Source organism: Equus quagga, chromosome 11 (assembly GCF_021613505.1).
Source record: "Equus quagga isolate Etosha38 chromosome 11, UCLA_HA_Equagga_1.0, whole genome shotgun sequence".
Lineage (NCBI taxonomy): Eukaryota > Metazoa > Chordata > Mammalia > Perissodactyla > Equidae > Equus > Equus quagga.
The window spans coordinates 27,714,269-27,739,313 of NC_060277.1; the positions used below are offsets into that span (position 1 = coordinate 27,714,269).

The 25,045-nt window shown below is 42.3% G+C and overlaps 1 long non-coding RNA gene across 1 annotated transcript in view; it reads left to right on the plus strand.

Annotated features, from left to right (window-relative positions):
- The first annotated feature begins 11,037 nt into the window (after positions 1-11,037).
- The window catches only part of LOC124247706 (uncharacterized), a 32,856-nt gene continuing 18,848 nt past the window's right edge, over positions 11,038-25,045 (plus strand). The window contains exon 1 of the long non-coding RNA XR_006890795.1: positions 11,038-11,381. This is a non-coding gene — a long non-coding RNA (uncharacterized LOC124247706). The remainder of the gene's footprint in view (positions 11,382-25,045) is intronic.

The following is a 25,045-nucleotide window of genomic DNA, read 5'->3' on the forward strand; positions in this document are numbered from 1 at the left end:
ATTGCTGAGCTCTTTATAAACTCTTTACCTGCTGGGTTTCTATTGTGCGATCTCTTGTTCTCATTTGCAAGGTCTCTTGCTTTCTCTCATTTGATTGGCAAAGCAGGCTCTGGTTGGAAAGCGTTTGGAAAGGAAGGGTGAGTTTTGAGCACTGCAAGTCCAGTTGTTGAGTTCCTATTTCCAAGTATCTTGTTGCCAAAACAGGAAGCACTCTCACTACACTTTTATTTAATAAACTGATCTTGTAACTGACTTGCTTTCTGAGCAAACAGAAAATCAGACCTTGCTCAGGCTTTGACAGTGTCCCGGGGGAAACTAGGAGAAGAGCAAAGGAAGCTCCCTCCTTCTGTGGAATCATAGAGCCTTGCACCTTTGTCAGGTCATTGAAGGAAACTAAGAGACCACCTACTGCATGGGAAAAAGGGAAGCTCCAAAGACAAGGGCCACACAGCCTCTTAGTGGGATAAGAGTAGAATTTACCGCTCCTTCTGTCAGTCTTGGCGTTTTCCACTACACCATTTCCAGCTGTGCTTTCATTCTTACTGGAGTGAAGCTAGCCAGGCAGTGATTAATCAGTGAAAGGAGAGTGATTCTGCTGTGTTTATGCATATTTGTAAGAAAGGAAGAATAGGAGAGGCAGGATGGCTGAGTGTGTGTGTGTGTGTGTGCGCGCGCGTGTGTGTTGGGAGGGTAGAAGTATCCAAAATAATAGAAACATGATCTAAATGGCTCCACATTGTAGAAAACACCTACTTTCTTTAACTTATGGACAACCCACCACTTTCAGTGTGAAGAGAGTTGGCCTGGGGGCACAGTTCAGTTTAGTAAGTTCTCTTGAGCATTGCTGTGTGCCTGTAACGTGCTTGTGACTCTGGGCAACTCTAAAGATGAATAAGACCTGGGCTCTGCCCTTCTGAATTTCACAACCTTTGCAGGGAAACCCACAGGTCCACCAAGGCTCTGGCACTCGGAGGGCTGAGGTGCTGTGATGGGGTGAACACAGCATGCCCTGGGAGGACTGGGGAGGAGACTGACCAACTCTGCTCTTTTGGAGCTCAAGGAGACAGAGCAACCGTGACTTCAAAGCCATCTTAGGGAGTTGGCTGGAACTGGCTTCTGAGGAGTGTGTACACTGTGTGTGGAGCCAGGTGAAGGGCTTTGTAACAGGTGGCTTGTTCTTTTTCCCTTTGCCTTTTCTCCTAAAGGTTTTTGGGGGTTTTTGAGGAGTTGTGCATGGTTAGTTCAAGTGATAATTGTGAAGATTAAAGGCATTTCAGGGGCATTCTCAGCAACCAATATCCAAATCAAGCAACATTCAACATGTTGGGGAGACATGCGGCTTGGACTATCCTCTTAAAGAGCCAGTGTTTCACTTCATTTATCTTTATTTATATTTATACTTAATTTACATGTACATAAATGTGTATATATGTGTGTGTGTGTGTGTGTGTGTATTCTTTTGTTTTTTTTGCATGGTTGTCTCCTAAGAATAATATACTTTTAAGGGAATTGAAGTCAAAGATTTTCCTATAGAACCTGTTCCTTTTTTATTGTTGTTGAAAACAGTCATGTTCATGAGATCGTTTTGGCTAGTGAGAATCAACAAAGTCTGTTTACCTCCATGCCTTTCTTCCTCCCTCACGCCATCTATCCTTCCTTCCATCATTCCTTCCGCCTGTCTTTTGTCTGTTTTTTAAGACATCTGAAAGTAATGTTGGGGGACTCTAGTTTATCTTTATGAGTTCTAAGACTTTTGAACTAAAGACCCAGTAAAATTCCCGTTCAATGTAAACACAAAGTAAGTTTCAGATAATAGGAAAGACCGTGTTCAGAATTGTAAATTCTTAAGATGAGGAATTCTCAACCTTAGTAACGTTCACTGAGGGCCAAGAATGAAAGTGCTGTATCCCGACACTGTGGTCTCTGCAGAGAATTAAAAAAATGCCAAACTCATCAGAATGTCAAAAACAAAAGAAAGAAAAAACCCCAGAACACCTGACAGTGTCGAGTGCTGGTGATCACGTGGCGCAATCAGAGCTTAAGTACACTCTGGGAGGAGGCTAACAGGAAACTCGGAAAACTGTTTGGCACTCTCCACTAAAGCTGACTGCACCCATGCCGTGTGGCCCAGCAATTCCACTCCCTCATTTACACCCAAGGGAAATGAAAGTATGTGGGCATCAAAAGACACGTACAAGAAGGTTCCCAGCAGCACTATTTGCAATAGCCCCAAACTGGAAATGATCAAACATCCATCAACGGAGGAATGAATAAATAAATTGCAGTGTATTTGTACAATGAGCAAACTATGACAAACTACAAAAAAGATGAATCTCTTAAACAGAATGTTGAGCAAAAGAAGCTAGACACAAAAGAATATATACGTTATAACTTTCTTTCTACAAAACTTAAAAACAGATAAAACTAATACATGATTTTTAAAGTCAGGATAACGGTTTCCTTTGCAGGGAGGTAGTGACTAGGAAGGGCCATGAAGGAGAGGGGGTCCTAAGGGGCTGGTCATATTTTATTTCCTCTTCTGAGGGCTGGTTACATGGGCGTATTCATTTTGTGAAAATTCATTTAGCTCACAAACTTATAATTTGTGTACTTTTCTATGTGTATATTACAATCCAATAAGTAGTTTTTCTTTTTAAATCCTCAAATAAAAATCATGGGTCTATTCTATTTCTTTATCTGAAGGCATATGTTTTTCCTATTCTCAGATTTAGGAAACTCTTTTTATTTTCCAAACTAAACTTAATGGAAGTTTATGTTCTATGTTCAAATCTAAATTTAGCTTAGTGTCAAGCAACATTATAGGTGCCAGATTTGAAATTATATTAAATGCTTACATAATAAATACACATTCTAGTTTCATGTCATATCTTTCTTAACCTCAGAAAGGCATAGGGCATTTATGTTTTGGGACAAAAGGCAGGGTAACAGGAGACAGGATGGCCTTAGACAAATGGGCGTCATGTGAAAAATGAAGCTATCAGTCAGTGTGTTCTTTCTGTTTCTCAGCACAGGCTCAGCAGTTGGTTCTTTAGATTTCTCCGCCTTCTCATAGTTCTCAGGAACTATGTTGAAACTACTGTGGGACTGACCACTGAAGAAGGATGGAATTAGTCATTTTTTACACGCCCCTAATATGGCTAGGCTAGTTAAAGGATAAACAGGAACATTGAACACGAAGTCCCTTTTACACAAAAGGTGGATTGTAAACACAAGAGCAAAGGCTGAGATGAAATGCTCAAGGAAGAGCATCCTTGTGAGGGGCAGGCCGCCTTGGGCAATGGTTGCTACCCAGCCTTGATAGAATTGAGGTCCAAATTGCCCATTTGTGGCAACTTTCAGTCTGATTTTCTCTAGAAGCCCAAATTCTGAGAAGTCACAACCTTTGTGGCATGAGAAGGGGTCTGCGAAGTTTTTAAATGAGGGTGTGTGAGCGTGTCTGTGTATGTTCGTGGTGGAGGGCACCATTCTTAGGGCTGCAGGCACACAGGGCTGATGACTCACATGTACAGCTCATGTCCTGCCCCTTGCTCAAGGTTTATTCCCATATCTCTGACTGTCCACTGGTCATTTGCACTTGAAAGTCTTCCCATCGCCTCATATTCAACAGTCTCTAACTGAGCTCATCATCTCCCCCACAAGACCAGTTCCCCTTCCAAGTTCCTTGTTTCTGCCATGGCTCCCTTGTCTCACGGTTATTTGAAGTCATCTCTAATGTTTCCCATGTCCTTATCCTTGCTTGCCCCAAAGCCTTTCCTGATCATGCTTGGTAGTCATCTCCATTTCCTAATTTGGGTCTCCATTGTCTCAGGGCTGGGTCACTGATGGCCCCTTCCCTGCCAACCTGCTTGACTTCAGCCTCCTCCAATCTGATCTCATGCTCTCAGTTGGTAAAGTTTCCTTAAACTGTGCATTTTCTCGTCGTTCTCCTGCATCTAGCTTTTGAGGCATCCATACTACTCATTGCTTTTTCTTGGTTTCAAATTTTAAAACAATTTTTCTTTGTGTACCAATTATGTGCCAAGTGCTATTTTAAATGCTAGTTGGTGAAGGATACAATTATGAATAATTTGCATCATCCTAGCACTCAAAGGGAGCCCTCACACTCCGAACTCCCCACCTTTCCAAATGGAAAGGACAGACTAATGTCCAAATAATAGACAAAAACTAAAGAAATAGTGAGATATTGTAAAATTGCAAGTGCTACTCGTGTGCTAGGAATGGAATAGCAAGCCCCAGGGAGCCAAATACTAACCTTTCTGTAGTGACGTGTGCTGATTTCAAAGCTCTGCCTATATTAAGACTGGAGGGTGGCGAATTCTCCTAAGAGCAGGAAAATAATAACTGGCCTGGTGAAGGAGACAGTGAAAGTTTGCTGTTGATCTTGTTTCGCCTTCTAGGTTATGAGCATTTTCAAGAAGGGACTAGATGGTGTTCCTTAAATCTTACAGTACTGAATTAATTCCCGAACTCCTAGGAGTTTTGAGTAAATTCCTATTGATTCATTGCTTGATTGACCAATCATAGTTAACACTGCTGAATGTCTTTTGACCTCCACTGACTCAGCCAATGATTGAAGCCCAAGCTCAAGTTACTTGAAGGTAAATTTCAACAATGCAACAATGCCAGTGATAGAGCAGACTCTATGCCTTGTTTCAGCTAGACCAGTCACATCTACATGCACCTTTTTTGGAAAAAGGAATCAGGAAAGAATCTTTCAATTCAGTTATACCCAGATGTTGGAGGAAAATATATTGGAAGAAGATAAAATAACCAAGCAAATTAAGAGGGAAAGAGGCTAAAAAAGAAGCCGTTGAGTTTTTAAAACTCTCTTTTTATTTGAAAAGGGAGTGTGACTTTCTACTTTGTTCTTGAAATCACTTTTATTTTCCTAACCATAACAAGTTGATAAAATCCAGATAAATATTTGGCTAGATTAACCCTCTGGATAGCGTTGTCAAGTGATGTCTGTCCAAAAAGAGGCCACGCATCTTGACCCCCAACACAGATCATTGAGAACCACAGGCCAAAGCAAGAGATTAGAATGCTAGAGATTTTAATTCTATTGTTCTTTGAAAATCACCACTTTTCTTGATTTATTGAGTGTATTGGTGTCTCTACCAACAGACAAACAGAGCCAAACTGGGCAAGATTTGCCATTGTTTTATAAATTTTACACAACGATGTAATGTGTGCTGTACATGAAAACAATACAGACTGAGGTGGTGGGGTGGTTCCTCTGTATAAATCTGATCATGGTTGTTGACACATTTCCCTGGGGGTGGTGGTTTAAGGCAAAAATCTGAAATGAAATGGAAGTGTATACTTTGAGGATTGCAGCCAAGTCTCAAAAAACTCATGGCATAGGGAACAAGGGAATGACAAATCCGGTATTAACACTAACTCTTGTCTTTAGTTTAAGTCAATTGCTTTATGAAATGTCTTATGTGGCTAACAAGTTCACACACTGGCTTGAACTTCATCTTGACTTACATGGATAAAACACTGGACTCTGTGAGCTCTCTTCTACTCAACATATTACAAGACAGGGTCTCTGTTATCTTTGGTTAAGGTGACATGGCCAGTATAATTGGCTATTGAGTAATAAGAGGGTGGTTGTGGTTTTATTTGCTTGAAAGAACAGAGAGCTCCCAGGATGGGCATGGCCTGATGATTTCCCAAATCTCATTGGCAGTGGTAGACTTTTGAATATAAATGTTTTGTTTGACTCAATAGCTGGTAAGAGTTCTGTCCCTTAATCCCTATTTTAAGTACCAAAATGATTGTTCAGAACAAAACAGAAGAAAACAACTCTTAAGCAGCTCTTCATGTTTTGAAATGAAAATGCAGGGCTTTGGGCAAGTCAAGAGAATACGTTTGTTTTTGGGGATGTAGATAGGACCAGATTATGTGGCGTTCTCCTTAAGGGCATTTTACAGAGGGTGGATTTTACTCTAAGCATGATGGGATGTCAGTGAAAGATTTAAACTAGGGGAGTGAACTGATATGAGTTATTTAAGAAGACCACACATACTGCCGTGTAAGAATGGAATGAACTTCCATCCTCCCTCTCTTGGGCCTCCTATCTCCTCAGATCCCACAACTCCCACAGCTGCTGCCCTTTCACTCTTCCCTCAGCAAGATCAGCCTGCTGATGAGTCAAGAAGAACCTTCAAGAAGGAGGGGGTGGCCAAGTAGGCCAATGCTACCGAAAAGCCTAGTAAAATGAGAACAGTAAAATATCCAATGGATTTGGAACATGGATTTGGAACACCAGTGACCTGGCAGAAGCAGTTTCAGTGTCAGTGGCATATTGGGGATAGAATCCAGAAGAGAATGAGTTCAAGAGAGAATTGGGAAGTGGGGAAATGAAAAGAGCATGTCTACGCAGTTCTGCAGAAGAGCAGTTATAAAATGAAATAGAGAGAAGGAAGAGTGATTATGGGGGATGTAGGGGCAAGTGGGATCTTTTGAGTTGGTTGTGAGCAGAGTCTGTTTATAGGCTTACAAGAGTGATCCAGTAGGCAGGGAGAGACAATGATGCAGAAAAGAGAAGATAACCTAAGGACTGGAGACCCTGAAAGTCAGGAAAGAGGTGGGATCTAGAACCCACTGAAGGGATTGCTTTTCCATAGGAGAAGGGACACTTCTTTCACTGTAACAAGAAGGTGAGGAGAATGCAGATAGATGCTGGTCTAGGTAGGTTTAGAAGTGCAGTACTGGAAAGATTAGGGAAGGAGTAGCTAGGATGTTTTGGCTGTAAGCAATTGAAGGTAACTATGACTAACTCAAGCAAAAAAGAAATGTATTAGAAGAATTTGGGGTAGCTTAAAACAACAAGAAGGAAGACTGTTCATAACCAGTGGTGATACCCCTGCTAATCCACAAAGGGAGTTGACTTCCTTTTAGACCTCTGGACAGAGAAGCAGGCAGACACAGTTCTCTACTCAAAGATCTAGTATACTTCACACAACACGGTGGCATAACAAGATTGGGAATTCTTTTCCTTTCACTGCACAAGGGTAAAAGCTCTTTGACAAGAGACTGTCACATTTCTCCTCCTTCCTTGCGCTCCCTCTCCTTAGTCTTCTTTCTCCTTCCTCTGTTCCCTCTCTCTAGTTTCCCAAGATCTAGGATCTGACCTCCTCCTCAGGATGTAGAGCATGTTTCCAGGTACCCTTTCACTCCATTGCTTCCAGCATGTGCCAGATGGTAATGGTGACTCCTCATCTGGGTTTGCAGCCTGGAGAGGTCAGGGTGGATTGGATAAGCGGGTGAGGTTTGTGGGCTGCTCCAATCCCTCTTTGGTCTTTCAAGGAGTGAACAGTGTGACTGAGTTTTCACAAGAATAATATTCCTACGTAAAGAAAGCACTGACTGTCTGCAGAGGCAGCACAATTTAGTCCCATACCAGGAAAACACACTTTGACCCTCCTTCTTGCACAACAGCCATCCTGGTATTACTGTGTCCTGGAGTCCTTGACGTGGTCCAGAGCCTCTTTTATTACCAGAGTTGCTCCTATTGGCTGCAAGTGACACTGTCTCAGCCATCCAGTATGGCCAATGCCAACTCTCATTGAATTTTTCCTCATCCTGCAGAAGAAATGGTAGTAACCTCAGTTTGTCCTGCCGTACCATTGTGAAGTTTCAAAGCTAAATGGCTGTCAAAAACAGAGACCAGTTGACCAGTTCAGGCGAAATTTCACAGATAATCATAATGGTCCAAGGTCTACTTTTTAGCTTTGTAGATTAAAACACTTCTTCGATTCTCAGAAAGTTTTCAGGTTCTTGAGGACTCACGTGTAGTTATCAAATTCCAAGGAACTTTTCTGGATTTTTTAAAAATAAAATACCATTTCAAATTATTAATTTAAGAGAGAATTCTTAGGAATCAGAATACTTGCGTCAGCTGGGCAACACACTTTCTCTACTGTAGAAAAGTTTGCATGGTAAACTATATTACTACTCCTTGCTTCTTGGCCTGAGAGTAATTGGGATGGAGTATAAAAACAGCCCCTCCCAAACAAAAAACGAGTTTAATCTGAATTTTTAGGTTTCAACTCCCACATAGCACTTTTTCTTTCCCTTTCCCCCAATTCATTAACTTCCTTGATGTAGTTCACATCCATTGATTTTCTTCCCGTCACTAAACTCCTCTGAGTAGGGACAATATTGCATTCGTCTTTGTATTGCTACGTCTTCTTCCTGGAGACCAGAGCAAGTTTTGCATATGGCGGGTGTTCAAGACTTGTTTCTTGGTGTGTTACTGCCAGAAGGTTTCTTGGAAAAGTGCTTCCCTCCTTGACTCTCAAGAGACTGGGTGATGTAAGGAGCAAGCAGTAGACTTATAGTCAGAAGTTTTAAATTCGATTCCTGATTCTGCCACGTACTAGCTATGTGACTTGAGGTTAAATCACTCAATACCTATAAGCCTTGGTTTCTCCATCTACGAGATGAACAATCCCTATCCAACATGATTATTTTGAAGATCAAATGAGATCAGGTATGTCAAAGTGTTTTAAAGCCCCTATAAAACTGAAGGTTTACTAGTGATCATGGAGTCAGAACAAAGGAACTAGGATGACCTTAATGACTGTTCTTAACACCCACCACAACTTTGGTCTCCCTGTCTTTTCATCTCTCTGTCCTTAGCACCTAACACAGTGCTTTACAGAGTAGCTTCTGAGTAGATGTTTTTTGAACAAAGGCCAATGTTATTAAAAGAAGTTTGCCATCCTGCTTAGGTGCTTGCCGGAGGAATAGAAGGCAAATAGTTCCAGAACATTTCATGTGAATGTGTATGAAATGCATACAGAGATGGAAAATGTTCCCCTCCTGGAGGGGCTTCGGAAGGATGGAATAGTTCCTGAGGTTCAGGTCCTCCATAGCGTGTACCTGCCAAGTTTAGCTGTGTTATCCCTGGAGCAGGAAGTCCTGAAGAGATCTCTTGGTTGTGGCTCTATTATTGGGACACTGATGCCAGATACCACCCGGCAAGCTTAGAGTCAGGATTGATACTTGAAATGATGCGCTGGGAAGCACACTGAGAGGAGTGAGTTGCTTTTGGAAAAGAGACAAAGAAAATGAGCTATGCCAGTATTGGCCATAGGCCAGGGGTGGGGAGAGGTGGAGTGGAATGGGGAGGAGACAAAGATTGGAGCAAACCATGGCTGTCCTGTGCCCCTGAAATGACCACTGGTGTGGGGTGTACAGAATCTTCTGGTGTATTCTCTCAGTTGTAGGAACCAAGTAACCAAACACCAACTTTCCCTGAAACCATCCTTTTGAGAATTAGAATAGTATAGTCATTTAACCAAATCTTTTTTTGTCTTGGCCATCTCATCAGGGCATTACCTAATGTAAAATGGATTTTTAACATCTTACAGAAGAAGTAGGGTTTTAATTTTATTACAATACTGTCTCCTTCCCTTCCACATACTTCTGAAAGGAATGGTTAATCAGGAGTGTAGAATTTTCCTATAGAAAGACTTGTAAACTGGTTTTTCAAAGAAGATAGGTTTTTTCTTTTCTTCCTTGACCTACCGCAAGGTCACTGTGGAGGAACCCAACGTCTGGGACTCTCTTAGCATGTCAGGCTCTGGGCAGACTTAGAAAAAGCTTCCAGGGCTAGATCAATAGAGTCTTCCCAGCCCTGGTTCTTAGGACTTTCTGGAGCCCAGAGAGAAGGCCAGTGTTTGCTATACTTTGGTGTGATCATCCTCCGTCAGCCAGCCTCACCTGCAGCTGTCAGATCTGCTGTTACCCGCTCCTCAGCCACAGTCCTCCTGGGGCAGTGTTTCAGTTGCATTATAAACATGTTTGACTTCATCCACAGTCTGAGCCTTTCTCAACAACAAAACAAGACTTCTGTGGAAGGATGTGGGACAGTTGGAGCCTGGCTTAACAGTGTAACCTGGAACACCGGGAGAGAACACAAACAAGGACATTGCAGCTTGAAGAAAAAATTTGGCAGAAGCAACATGGATCTGATGCCTTGGCTCGGGACGGGAATGAGGAATCCAATTATAGTGCACTCTGTAGAGAGTCAAAAAAGTGCTTTTGTTTTGCTTTAATCCTGCAGAAGTAAATGAGAGCATAAGAAACAGATTGAGAGTAAGTCTTTCGTTCAAGATTTTCCTTTAGACGGTGTCGAGATGGAAAACATCTTTTTGGAGACTGAAGAATGCTCTCATTTGTAGAACAGCTAATTAAAGCTTCTCATAACCTGAATCATCTGTTGTGGTAGCCTACAGCCAAGCGAGGAATTCACTTCATACAGGGTAGAAGCACCCTTCTCCGGTACCTATGATGTGTTCTGAGTGCTCTCCACCCTGATGTGGGGGCACAATGTTCTAAAGGACCTTGAAATTCCTAGTTGTCATTACTCTTCCGTTAGGGGATGAGAGTATTTGCACAAAGCTACAGTGTAACAGAGTGAAAGCCTGTCACCCGCAGCTTGAGGCTTATATTTTGTCACTTTAGACTAATATAATCTGTTTTAGGCACATGTAAATATATATTTACGAATAAACATATAAACTTAAATAATATGTAAGTATCCATTTTATCATGGGAATAATTATCAAAGGAGTGCAATTATTCCAAATCGAAGGGGCTTAAATCAGAACAGTTGAACTGATTTTTGATATTTTATTTAGATTACATCAGGTAAAGAATCTGCTTTTTTATTGTTATGACTGCTTAGTGTAGTCCTACCCTACGATCTTTCCTTGGGGCTTGCAATTAAGTGAGTAATGATCTTGGAAGGTTAAGTAGATAATATGATTGTGAAAACCTATTAAATCCAATTATTATTATTTTTTTTCTGTGACCATGAAACACAATCTCTAAAAGCTGAGATTGTGCAACTCCCTGGAAGGCTCATGGCTCAGCTCAGCGTTCATCTAATGAAAACAAAACCAAAAATAAAACACAAGTGATCCATGAGGCTGGCTCTTTGAGCCTCATTGCCTGTAATTGTAAACATCTGAACTTCAGGATTTTCAGGAAAGGTTCCGCCCTGCAAGATGTGTGGAAAGTCAAGAGGAGCCCAGCCCAACGGTTGTTTTTGACTGGTGACTCTTCATGCTACTTGTCATGATTATGCCTACCCAGGTAAGAGAGGTACTCCTTTCTGCCTGGAAAAGTTCCTATGTGGCCTGGAAGAGCAAATCGCTGTTGAAGTTCAGCATTTCTGGAGGTCTCATTGGCTGACTGAGATCCGTGGAGATTCATCATGGCATTCCAGGTCTCTGTCAGGGATTGCTCTTCGTGAGGAGGCGATGCTGACCCGTGTTGGCTCTGTCATTATGTGGACCTGGGTGTTGTTCTTAGTGGCAGATGCACTCGATACCAACGAAAGGGTGAGTGATGCCACTGTCACTCGCGTTGCTTCAGTGTGGGAGGTGCTCCAGTTGCTGGTTGCCTGTGTCGTCACAAGGTTTAACAATCTTGAAAGGGTGGAGCTCCTTCTGATGAGTTTTCTTCTGATTGTTAGCATTGAATTCCCTCTGTCCTTTCAGCAATGATAATAATAAAACCAATGCTTCCTTTGCGAAGGCATTAACTTTTCGTCTTAAGTTTATAACACATGTTTAGACTCTTGCTGTGTTCATAGATCCAGCTTACTCTAATCACAAGAACAGTGGTTCACAGTAAAAAAAATACAGTCCCTTTCCTTGGTGTGAAGTTTACGAAGCACTTTTCCCCCAGATATCTCCTGTATCCCTCAGTCAAAGCCGCGAGCTAGACATGGAAGGCATTCCTCCTTCCCTTACCCTATTTCTAAGATACTGAGGCTTGGGAGGCCCTGTATGTCAAGAATGGAAGTCACCTAAGTAGTAAGTGCTAAAATCTAGGTCTTCCGGTTCAAAGAGTGGGGCTCTTTTTTTGCCAATATTTTGAACATTCAGTTGCAGAATTATTTGACGATTTTTTTTAGAACAAAAATACCTTGATAATACTTCAGGAAGACAAATGCTGATGAAATAATCTGTTGGCGGCATCTCTAAATCTTGAGCTCTTTTGCTTGATCTCAGACACAGGAAGACAGAGACTGGTTCTCCAGTTGAGAGAGTCTAGGGAGCAGGCTGATGTTGCTTAACTAGTCATTCAAAACCTGCAGGGCCCTGAATGTTCCTCAACAGGAGACTCTGGGCTTCTAGTGTTGTTTTCTACCTCAGGGATAGAAAGAGATCAGATTCACTGAATCTCAGTCCTGAAAGGGAAAGGATAGAGGTCATTCCTCTCTCCATTTAAGCATTATACTCAAGAGCAAATTGAGGCCCCAGATGCGAAGTGATTACAAGATTATACATGTGTGTCCAATAAGACATAACTCTTTCAATGTAAATCATGAAAACCACCTTTCTTCCAACGCAGAATGCCATTTTAAATTTCAAGCTTTGTAAGTCACGGCCTGCCCAATGGGAGTCACGTAGAGTGACTTGGATCAGGATTTTTGCCATATCTTTATGTTGAAAAGACAAATCCATTTCACAAGTTACTATTATTTTTTCTTAAGCTATCTTATCGTGGGGGCATTGTGTTTGGATCGATGCTGGTCGGTCCCCCTTGAGTGAAATGCTGGGCAAAGAGCAGAGTTGTAAATGGAGAAGTCACACACTTTGCTGCAGTGGTGAGAGGCCTGATGTGCGAAGCCCAGGCTGCTGTCATAGTAAATGAGGCTCAGCCTGCGCCCCAGGGACCCAGGGCTCTGTGCTGGCTTATTTGCTCTTTAGACATCTGTTTGTCTAAGTCGTTGATCATAAACACCTAGGCAGAGACTGTTTCCTGACTAAGAAATCCCTTTGACATTCTAGCAATGACTCACGGAGTCACTTCATGCCCACAGAGTAGCCAGTGTCACCTTGTGGTGTTCTGGGCCTGTCGCATGTAATGCACGTAAAGCACGTAAAACCGGGAATCAAGTTCCTCCTGTGTCAGCCTGCACTCCTTGAGCAGCTACTTCTGTCCCCTAGGTGAGATCTCAGAGCAGCTTTGGGCACCCCCACGGTCCCTCGTCCTCAGGGCTTCACCTGTCTCACCACCGCCCACTCTCTAAACGGCCCCCACTGACAGTCTGTCTGACACTGGCATTTTCTCTAATTGATCCATTTTTGTCATCTTTTTACTATAATTTTGCTGACAGCGGGATCCCTAATGGGCATCTCTCTTATTTCCTAGCAGAGTACAAGCAAATAGTGAGGTCTTAAAAGCACTTCTGTGTGGTTAGCCACTGACGTAAGAGAGGAGATGCATTTTCTAAGATTCCTCCTTCCTTTCCTTTCTCTCTTCCTTCTCCTCTCTCTCTTCTTATTTCTTTCTTCCTTTCCACCCCTCTTCCCTCTCTCCCTTCCTTCCTTTCAGAAATACCTATTGCAAAGAGAGAAAGGCATCATGCTTGGTTTGGGAAGAGAGTAGGGACGAAGGCATGTGTGGCCCTTATCTTCATGGTTATGATACTTATTTTACCAAAAATTCAGAGCAGGGGAAGATCTTGTGGAAAAGGGCGTGAAGGCATTTATCTGGTAGTTAGAGATGAATGCTACGAGGAGAAAGCCTGGGTTCCTTCTTCACTTGGGGAAGGAAGTTTGGGGAGGAAGGAGCATGTGTTTGAAGGAGCAGGGGAGCTGGAGGCATTCTCAGGCTCTGACTTGAGCATTTTAGAAGCTAGGGGCCTTTGGGCAAGTCCCTTAACATTCCCAATCCTCTGGTGCTTCATCTATAAAACAAGGGTGGTTGTGAGGTTTACATTAGTTATATGAAAATGCTTCTTAAACTTCTACTCAACTAATGTGAAGGATTTTATTTTATAGGACCCGTCACACTTTTTTTTCCCTTCTACATAACTTGACCTGAATAGTTGCTACTTCCCTTTTGAGGACGTGACAATAGGTAATAGACCAGTTCTTTGTGGGAAGAACTAAGAACGCGTGTGTGTGTTAAACATACTGCACCCAGGAAAGCATGTTTATTTACTAGACTGAAGGAGCGTTTTGTTAAGTGACACAGATCGTGCCTAAATGAGCTAATAGTTTCCAGTTGAAGTCGTGTTGGAAATTGTTCATAATTCAGAATACAGACTCATGATGGTTAAACAAACAAAAAAAAAACCAGCAAAATATTCTGGGGTGACACAATTTAAGGTCAAAACCTACATTTCTGAAATGGTAGACTATCCCTCCCTCTCCCCCGAATTAAGCCCAAAGTACAGCTGACTCGCTCCTAGGTCTGGATCATCTCCCCCGCTTGTTATTTCCCCACAGTTTAAGGGACCACTGCTGTGGCCAGGGGGCTCGGCCACAGCATCCCAGGTGTGATGCTTCAAAGTGACACAGGGAAGGAGCTGAAAAGCCTTAATGCTCACCCTCATTTCTCCATCTGTTAAAAGAGAGGTTTGGTACTGACCTGATTAATAATCTTTTTTTCTGGAATAATAATGAAAGATCCATAAAACCGTCCCAGTAAAACATAATGCTAACAAAGCAGGACATGACTGTTAAACCAGTTCCTGTGGGTGACACCACCATACAGCACACGTCGCTTTCACTGGGAGCCACTCGTAGTGCCCTGTGTTGTAAGCCTGTTTCTCATTTCATTAAGAAGAGTGGCTTCTTCTCCTACCACGGCAGAACTGCCAGGCAGATCTCTCATACTGGTCCATGATTTTTAGGCCTTGCTTTCTCCACAGCTGTGGATACACTGGCTCTGATTAGAGAAACCCTATTACGGCCCACTTCCAGACTGGTTGAGATCCTGTTTGCAATTCACAGGCTCACTGGTTTTAAAGGTGGTTTCTGCAACGTAATTCAATCGAACTGTTTTTTGGTTGAGTCGTTCTTTGGTTTTCAGAAGTCACAAACAGCAGAGGGATGCTTTTCAGAGACTTCTTGAGTAACAGGGGCACATTTTTCACACTTGACCAGTTTCAGGTTGAAATGGAGACAATTATTGGGTGTTGGTATTATAATCAGTGATAGAGTAATATGTTGACCACTGATAACATCTATTGACCTTCTCCATTTCTGAGAAGTGCTGGCCTGACATTTATGTGGCATAAAGCAATATTTATACCTACGTGGAGGAGACCGGGCACAGGAAAACATATTTTCTTCAATGCACTTGTCTCGGACAGTAAGCAAGGCATGTGACATTGATGTAGTTGGGTTTAGAAGTCTCTGGGCATTAATCTTTTCATCTGAAAAATGAAGAGGCGGAGGCAGACCCTCCTAGGGTAGCTACTCTGTGATTCTCTGAACTAGTGACAACCTTTGGATTAACTGGAAATAATAAAATCTGCTCTTATTTCTGTCTTTGCTAATAACTTGCTAAATGACCTATGACTTCCTCATCTGGACTTGTGTGTTGACTTGCGTGTGTCCTGCCCTCTGGCGTACATTCTTCTCCCTTCCCCCAAGGCTCTAGACCATCAGAATGCCCGGGGGAGGGGCTATAAAGCACCCAGTGGGGCAGGAATATGGTGTCTGTGCCGTAGCTGAAGTTCATAAGGATGTTTTAGTGCAGAGTCAGCTGGATCTGTCAGTAGAACAGGTGAAGGGGAAGCACAAGGATCCAGCTTCCAAAAATATTTCCTTCTCTGTGCCATGGGTCACCTTTTCCTCCAATCCAGTCTGAAATACTCACCACACCTGGTTCCTTTTGATTTCCAACATAGTGAAATGGGGCATCAACAGGCTGTTCCTGTGATGCACATATCTTAATTGACAGGGCGAGGAGCATTCAACGTGTATTTGGGGAGGGAGTCCTCCTTTAATGTTCTCTATTTGCACCTATTAACTCAGAGATGGAAAGAGAGCTGCCTGTTGGCTGAATATGGCCTGTTGATTGGTTTTATTTTGTCAACTCAGAGTTTAAAATAAACAAGCAGATTTTTAAAACTCAGAAAATACTTTGATTTGCTTGTCAAGATTTTAAATACAAACCCAGATTTCTGTTTTTTCCTGATAATTTCTGGTTGCAGTGGGACCTAGGTTTCTATGAGGCTCATCTCAGCTATGGCTACAGAGATCACTGGTTCCACGGTTCACACACTCTTCAGGGTGACAGGCCCCACCTGGTCTATTTCAGCATTTACTTTGTGTGTGGCCCCTGTAGTCATTTCGGTGGGAGACCCTTGGACTTGGTTGATTAGTTGACTGTCACTTGCATGGGGCACAGGAAACCTGGACCCAGAGCAGTAATTTCACAGACAATGAGAAGCCCTTTGGGAGGAAAGGGAAGTCTGAAGCATGGACTGAGAGTGAGGGAGGTTCAGGAGGAAGGTCCCACCCCAGGCCCTGGGTGATCACAAAGGTACCAGGCCAGGGCAGTAGGGCAGGAAGTCACCTGGAATGGAGCCCAGCAGCATCCAGGGGCGGTACCCAGGAAGGAGAACTGGCTTCCTTCTCGCTGGCCTTGGGTCAGCCCCATGGGTGTATCGAAGTCCAGGTCTCAGCATGACCTCTATTACCACAGGGAAGTCGAATCGATAATTCGTTAGTAAGGTAATATTTAACCTTCTATTTACAACTCTGATCATTTTGATGAAATTATCCTCAACCTCCTTAGCTATTAGAACCCATGAGTGAAGGACATGCCCCATGATATTTTAGATATTCATGGTCCTTGTATTTCACAACAGGGATTTCAGCTCTGTCAATATTTTCGTGCCCTAATAACTGTAATCAAAGCTTGAGTTGGTCATATGGTAATAAATAGTCGCCCATCTGGGACACGGCCCTGTAAAACACAGAACAGGAAACTCCACATCATATGGAAAGTTGTACTTTTAGTTTCATAACTCAACTTTTGCCTAACAAAGATAGCTCTTATTGAAACCGAGCCCTTAAAGCATAAGAAATACATTTAAATATTTTGTGAAAATCATGTCTTTGTATAAGATGTTTTCCTATATGTCATCTTTTTGGGGTATTACCATGATTCTCTGAGGTAGGCAAAGAGGTTATTATTATAACCAATTTATAACAAAGGAAACTGGAGTTCAGGAAAATTAAATGACTTCGTTCACATCGTGTAATTAGGTAAACAGAAACAACCGGCTCCAGAGGTTTCTGCTTCTAAATCCATGATTTTTCTACTCTCTCTTGCTCTGTCGCCTCTGTATGTGTACGTGTGTGTATGTGTGTGTGTATATATAGTAAGACAGATGTAAGTCAGTGCAGAGAGGCAAAGTTTATTTTATTTAAGAAGAACTTTCAAAATGCTTGGTTTGGAAAATGGCACATGTTTGCCTATAGAATATGTATGGTACTTAAGTAAAAATTAGAGAGACACTTCATGAAAATATATAGGAAAATTCCATTTCAGTGAGGGGATAACAGTACACATAATTTTAATTTTTCTTATTGGATTCATGACCTCTAATAATAAAGTGTTTTGATGAACTGGTTATAATAAGAAAATGTCCATAATGAATGATACTATACAGGTAGTGTTTTTCCTAATTGTTAAATATGTATTGGCTAGTCTCTATAAAATATGCTAAAGAAAACTCACAATTTCACAGCTCTATTATTTAGCTACGGGTAGCAGATATTCAAATAGTTCCATCAGGTTTCATATTTCACCTAAACCATCCCCTCTCCATCTTTTTTGTTGCTGTTACATTATCAAAACAAACTCAAAGCAAATAGAAGACACTAAACAGGTTAGTGGCTTGGGCCATGGCTCCCACGAAGAGGGACACGTGCCTGGTACCTCCGCCTTTCCCTCATTGAGATCAAGGTTCTATCTCTTTAACTTCCCAGTCCACTCCAGAGAGGTTGGGTGTCAGCTTTCTTTACTTTCTGTATTTTTCTTCTTTTGGTTTTTGGGGTTTTTTTTTGTCGATTGGAAATGTATTAGAAATATTCTAAAAAGCAAATTACATTTTAATCAATCTTTACTGCACCTATAGAACTGGTTATACAGTTTTAAGTATTTGACTGGTTTTAAATATTTTGAATCTTCAAAGTATTTGAAGGCGTGGAACTTTGTGTGAAGATGGAAACTATGGTGTATATGTCAGCAAAATATTATTCTTGTTTATAAAGAAGAGGTACTCACTTAGTATAAAAAATTACTTTGAGATGCCTGAAGTGTTTGTTTTCAATATTTTGTGAAAACAGGTTTTTAAAAAACAATTCAAGCCATTTTTATGAGACCTAGTGACCGTATTTTAACCAAGATTACAAAATAAAATTTTTTTTAAAAAAACCATTGGGGCCGGCCTGGTGGCACAGTGGTTAAGTGTGCATGTTCTGCTTCAGCAGCCTGGTGTTCGCTGGTTCGGATCCCAGGTGCGGACATGGCACTGCTTGACAAGCCATGGTGTGGTAGGCATCCCACATATAAAGTAGAGGAAGATGGGCATGGATGTTAGCTCAGGGCCAGCCTTCCTCAGCAAAAAAAAAAAAAAAAAAAAGAGGAGGATTGGTGGCAGTTATCTCAGGGCTAATCTTCCTCAAAAAAAAAAAAAACCATAAACATCTCAAAACTTGAACTTATGTTATTTTCAGGAAAGTACTGTGTGTATTAGACAGCTGAACACTGAATCTCTTAACACAAGATCAGAGTTGGTTTGACCTGTGTAGGAGGTGTTCTTCATTCACTATGCCTCCTGACTGAATTCTGGCTTAGTTTTACCTTTAACGCTGTTTTCACGTTAGGAAATAAGCTACAGAATGTTAATGCTTCTCTCTTCCTCATCTTCAGGAAACCAGAAGCCTTTATGTGATCATTCCTTCAAATTAAGTCTACAAAGAAAACTTTATCAGACTGTCCAAACTCCTTTCTTTATCTGCTTCTTTATGTCTCCTCATATGAGTTTTCTTTTTTTTTTTTTTTGAGGAAGATTAGCTCTGAGCTAACATCTGCTGCTAATCCTCCTCTTTTTGCTGACGAAGACTGGCCCTAAGCTAACATCCGTGCCCACCTTCCTCCACTTTATACATGGGACGCCTACCACAGCATGGCTTGCCAAGCGGTGCCACGTCGGCACCCGGGATCCCAACTGGCGAACCCCAGGCCGCCGAAGCAGAACGTGCGCACTTAACCGCTGTGCCGGCCTCATCCTCGTATGAATTTTAATAATGCCAGTTTTAGCATTCGTCCTTCCACTGTTTTTGAGTGCACTTTGAGAATTCCGAATTCTATGCCTTTGATCATGTTATTCCCACTTTTGAAATGTTCCCCCTCTGCCATTCAAATGGAAGCCCTACCCGTCCTTAAGATCCACCTCAAACCTCACTGTCCTCATTACATTTTCTGAGGGGAGGGCTTTCCTCTGAACTTCTATACAGCTCATGTCTAAATCACCATTTTGTCATTTAGCATTCATTATTCAACTATCGATTTTTAGGACACAAGGATAGAGTAGGCACAGATCTTTCAAGGAGCTTGTAACTTAACAGAGAGGATAGCCTATATTTTATGTAGTAAGAGGATCCTAATGAGAAATAGTGGAGTAGGAGATCCCATGAGGGAGAGGTCACATCTGATATATGGGAATGCTCTGAGGACAGTACTTGGTGCTTACCAGCTGTCAGAATAATTTTTAGGCCCTTTCTGTGTGGCTGAGGAGGGGGAAAGGGAATTAGGAAAGGTCTCATGGAAGAAGTGGCCTTGAGTCTTGATCAAAGAGGTAAAACCTGGCTGAGTAGAGAGGAGGGGAAAAAGAACTTTCCAGGCAAAGGAACTTAGTCTAGGCCAACAAGTCTCAAACGCTTTGGTCTCAGGACCCTTTATACTCTTAACATATATTGAGGACCCCCAGAAAGCTTTTATTTATGTAGATTGTATTCATCAATATTTACCTTAATAGAAATTAAAACTGAAAAGTTAAAAAAATTTAATTCGTTTAAAAATAACAGTGATGAACTCATTACATATTAATGTTACTAACATTTTTGCTGAAAAAATAAGCAAAATTTTCAAAAACCAAAATATTTAATGAGAAGAGTGACATTCTTTTATCATTTTTGCCAATCTCTCTACTTTCCGGCTTGAATAAAGAAAGCTGGATTTCTTATCTGTTTGTGCATTCAATTTGCAATATCTCAGATCATGTAGCTTCTAGAAAACTCCATGGTACACACAGGAGAAATTTGAATGAAAAAAGCAAATGCATCTAAGTATTATTGTGGAAATAGTTTTTCCCTGGTGGCTAGGATACACTGAGAGAGTCTCAGGGTGCCTGGACCACCTTGAGAACTGACAGCTTATGTGAAACACAGCTATCTCCTTTTATGGATATTCTGCATTCTCTCTCTTTCTTTCTCTTTCCCTCTCTCGCATGTTAAATTAAAAGCTTCTTGAGAGCACAGACTGATAGGTGCTCAGTAAAATGAATGGCTGATGTTGATTTTGATGGTGAGTATGTGTATGTTCACATTTAAAACTATATGTATACACACACATATACATACAAGTATAAATAGATATATATATATATATGCATATCTATCTATTGTGGTTTTTTTAGGGAGTAAAAGTTCAAGCACTATGAATACTGTTAAGTGATAAAGCAGGCTATTAATGATTTGCCTAGAGGTAGTAATACAGATGATGTTGGCAATAAAGCTAATTACTCTTTCTACAAAAGAAATTAGAAAAGGAAATCCATGTGCATAGACAGGGTGGCAAATTGCCAGTTTCACTTGCAAATTTTAAATTCCTGGGGCTTTTGGTACCACTTTATCGTGTGCCTCTCCTGCCTGGTGACAGATGGCACCTGTGGTCAGATTTGCCTGTGAATCAAGCATACCTGGAAGCCCAAGCCTTGAGGTCTGCCATTAGGAGTCCAAGTTCCTTAGCAATCTCACAAAAGAATTGCATCAGGAAGACCTTAGCAGGTTCTTTCAGGAATCAGTATTAACATAGCATCCTCGGGGCTCTGAGAAAAAAATGAATTGTGCTCCAGCCCCGCATCCCTCCCTCAGAACGTGTCCTTGGGAGGCACGTCAGAACAGGGCCAAATCCACGTGACGTCCTCCAGGGCAAGTCTTGACCAGACTTGATTGACTTCAACCCATACATTCAAGATGAAATTTAGCTGCAAAGAGAGTTCAAAAATCCTTTGGCATTTAAAACTAAGAATTTATATGTTAGACCTCCTGGGGATGATGTGTTTCATTTCTGTTTTGTAGATGGAAAGAACAGGTTGGTATGGATTGAAATGATCAGATGCATTGAATGAAACACCATAAACTCTCACATTTTTAAAGCTAGAAGGAGTTCAGGGATTGCCTACTGAGTCCAACACTCTATTTTACAGAAGAAGGTGCTGAGACCAAAGGGTTAAGCAAATTGCCTGGAGACTGTGGGCTTTCTCTCTTTGAGTCTCTGAGCTGAAGGTCATTTGTGTCCCATAGGGTACACCAGCATAGTGAGTGGTTGAGTTTGGGCTTCTTGAGAACTGAGTGCTCATCTTCCTTAGGAGCTGCACCGTTTCCTATATTGAGAGCTTGTGCATAAAACGAGATATTGGGGACATGATCTCTGGCACCAAATGAGTGAAAAGAAGCTCTTTTGTTTTGCTCTTAAAGGGGCCTCTATACTTCTGAGTGAGGCTTTGAGCTAGGCATCCAATAGCCCAGGGACTCCAGGCAGGTGGTTCTCAACCCTGGCTGCCCTTTCCAGTCGGTTCAATTGGTTACAAAATCCCAAGGCTCTGGCCCTCAAACCTGGATCAATTAAATCGGAGTGGGGATGGAGAGAGAAATTCAGCGTCATACCAGGTAATTCTCACCAGAGTAGAAAGCTCTACTCTATGTCTGCCTGTGGCTGCTCTTGGAACCTTGTTCTCCTCTTACTCTGAAGACAGAATTAAGCTGCCCACTACATCCTATAGCAGAGACAGAATCCCTTATAGGCCTTGCTTCAAAATTTCAAGAACTTGTTGATTTTGTTGGGGAGTGCCCATCAAGGCAAGTGGCCACTACCTCCAGCTTCGTGAGGACAAGTAACTCTATGACACGCAGTTTCCTGCTTGTCTGCACACTGCCCGCCACATCGCACGTCTGGCCTTCCATCAGCAAAAGTTTCACTACTGAAATCAGTGGGTGACCTTTCTCGTTTTTCATACACTCAGAGGAAAAGACGGTTTGCTATCGAGTAGGTTTGCTATCGAGCTTAACGTTTCTGCAAGACAAGATAATCTAGCAATGGAAGCCCCAGTGAGGAGCCTTTGCCTTTTCACTGTCCACTGTAGGACGACGTGGTTATTTTGTGAATGTTTTCAATATCTTTGTAACTCACTAAGAGGAGTACACACAAAATAGCCAAACACAATGTGTGGTCAGGCAGCTGTTATTTTCTCCCCACTTTTATTACAAAGGTGTTGGCAGCATAGACGGGGAGTAGGAGATTCTGAGCTGTAATGGCCAAAGTGCTAGCCCCTCCATGGAGGGATTGGGACTCGAGGCCTGTCACAGCAAGGCGCTGCCTCTTCCCCAGCATTTCAGGGAGTGGGAGCTGAATATATTCAACATCTGGAGAAACCTAGTGGGAGAAAAGAGAAGGAACAGACATGAAGCAAAAGATAAATAAAAAGCTTGAGGCAGAAAGGAGAAGCTGTGCGGTCTTGAGGCAGCCAGCTCTGGCCTCTTCTCCCCATCCTTGGCTCCTCCTGCGAGCTTCCTCCCACCCTTGGCCCCATCTCTCCCTAGCAACCCAGAGGAAGCTCCAATATCCTTGGCAGCCAGGACAGGTGCTAGGATCCAAACTGCCCAAGGCTGATCTTGCATTCGAATTTTTCTAGTGAGGGAAAAGAAAACTCAGGCATCCCCACCCCCACCCCTTAAGCAAATTCAGTCCAAGGGCTCCAGAGGGAAAACCATGAAATTGAATATTGATGTAATAAATTCCATTTTAGGAAGTAATAATGTTGTTAGCAGAAACTGTAATTCTATTATATATATATATTTGCAAAATAGTAAAAAACCTGACTATATCAAATACTTAGTATGTTTATATATTTTTGATAATATTTTGTTATGAATTATTTATTTTGTTCAGATAAGTAGTAGGAGGGATCTTTAAAAGTTTAAAACATTTTGTGGAAGAAACAAATAAAAATGATAAAAGAATACTCATTATCTTTTTTCCTCCGTAAATGAGAAGACCACTGTGATCCTGTTTTAGTGGCAAACCATTTCAGTGCCACTTTTGAAGCAAATTTTAAGAACTTCTGGTGTAAGGGATAAACAGTTAGACTCTAAGAAAAACCCTACACTGTCTCAAGTTGAGATTCTGGTCAGTCCTCTGTTCCTGACAAGCCTTGTGGCTTTCAACCAGGTCTCAGCCCTGGTTCCTATATGAAGAATGATGTCCACACCGCTGGTCCCTCCAACACGCTGGTGTTGTAAGATTCAAGCGAAATTGTCAGTGGCCTGGGAGGGAGGGGAGAGATTTAGTTATAAAGAAAATTGCCCAGCAAACGTGTTTGGTCGTAGAAAGGAAACCAGCTGTCAGAAAGGGAAACTGTGCTGCTGATCAGGAGCCAGAGCGACTGCCTCCGGGAGCTTGTCCCCTGAAGTGCCTGAGGAAAGAGCCTGAATTTCAGGCTTGAAGGGGAAGAGGCAGGCTTGGGAGGATCCCATATGTGGAGAAAACAACACTGGAGTGGTGAGAGAGGGAAGGACAAGAGCACAGGAGGAAGTTCCTCGTCCTCTGTCAGTTTTAATTACTTCCTCTACAGAGACTCAAGGAGGAAAGAAAGAAGGTCCAAGCTGGCAGGGGAGAGGAGAACCTTGAAGGTCAGGAGAACAAGATGTGTAAACAGACGCCATTGAGGGAAGAAGAAAGCAGAGCCCCATATCGAAATGCTGTGACACTGTTCACTAGAAGGTGCTCCAGTAAAATGCCTGAAATTAGAATGACTTTGACAGCTGCCCAAAGATAAGGATGCTCTGGTGGAAAGAGCTTGGACTGTGTTCCTGACAGACCTGGGTTTCAGCCCCAACTTCAGCATTTAATACCTATGAGACAGAGGACAAATTGCGTAAAGCAGCTCAGCCTCCTCATGTGCAAAATGGTGAGAAGAATAAATTCTCATAGATTTCATATGAAGTTTGTGATAATACATGCAAAGGACCTATCAAGATTCCTGCCACAGAGTGAGGGTTCAATAAGGAGCAGTTATTGTTGTCTTGGTTTGAGTGAAACGGTGACTATGGAGGTGACTTTAGGGCTGAACATCCCTGTAGGGAAGGACTCAGGATAGTTTCATGTGGAGCTATCTGAGTTTGTGGGCTGGGAGTCTGGAGAGTGGATGTTAAGATAAAGCACTCAGTTATTCTGCATGGGTGTTGGGGGAACTGACTGGCTAGGTACAGAATGCAGCCTGGGTGGTCTTCGCAGGCCACCAGCAGGGACACTGCAATAGCATGCAGCCCTCTTGCTACCTTGCGGACAAGTGGAAAGAGAGATGTGAAACCAAACCCCCAACGGCAGGCCATGAAAAGAAGCAGAGGCAGTGCATATGGGTCTGGCCCAAACCCCCATTGGCAGTCTGAGAGCTCACGAGAGCTGGTTGCAAAAATTAAAGAGAAATGGAGAGGACAGTGAAAGCAAAAATCCAGGAGAAAGAACAGTGTCTAGATCTTTCTAGGGATGGGACAGAAAAGGATTATAGAAATAAGCATGTGAGGAATGTGAAATCAGCAACTTCTGATCTTTCAGCTGTTAAAGGGTGATTTATGGTCTAAGGGAGTGAGGGTTGAAGACAGAGTTTTGCGAAAACGCTCAGCTATGACTGTCTCTGGAAGAGTCCAGGAGGCAGTCTGAGTTAGGAGTCCATGGGGATGAGGGCCCTTCAACATGCGGTGGTAACAGCCGCAGTGAGACACAAGAACACCAGGTCTGGGTTCCCAGCAGCCGTTAACTAGCTCGATGGCCCTCCTATAAGTCGTTCCATGCCTCTGGGCCTCAGTCTCCTGGCTATGCAAGGAAGGAGTTGAACCAGAATGTCGATTCTAAACCTTTTACAAAACCCACACCTCCTTTTGAACAATGTAAGAATTTCTGC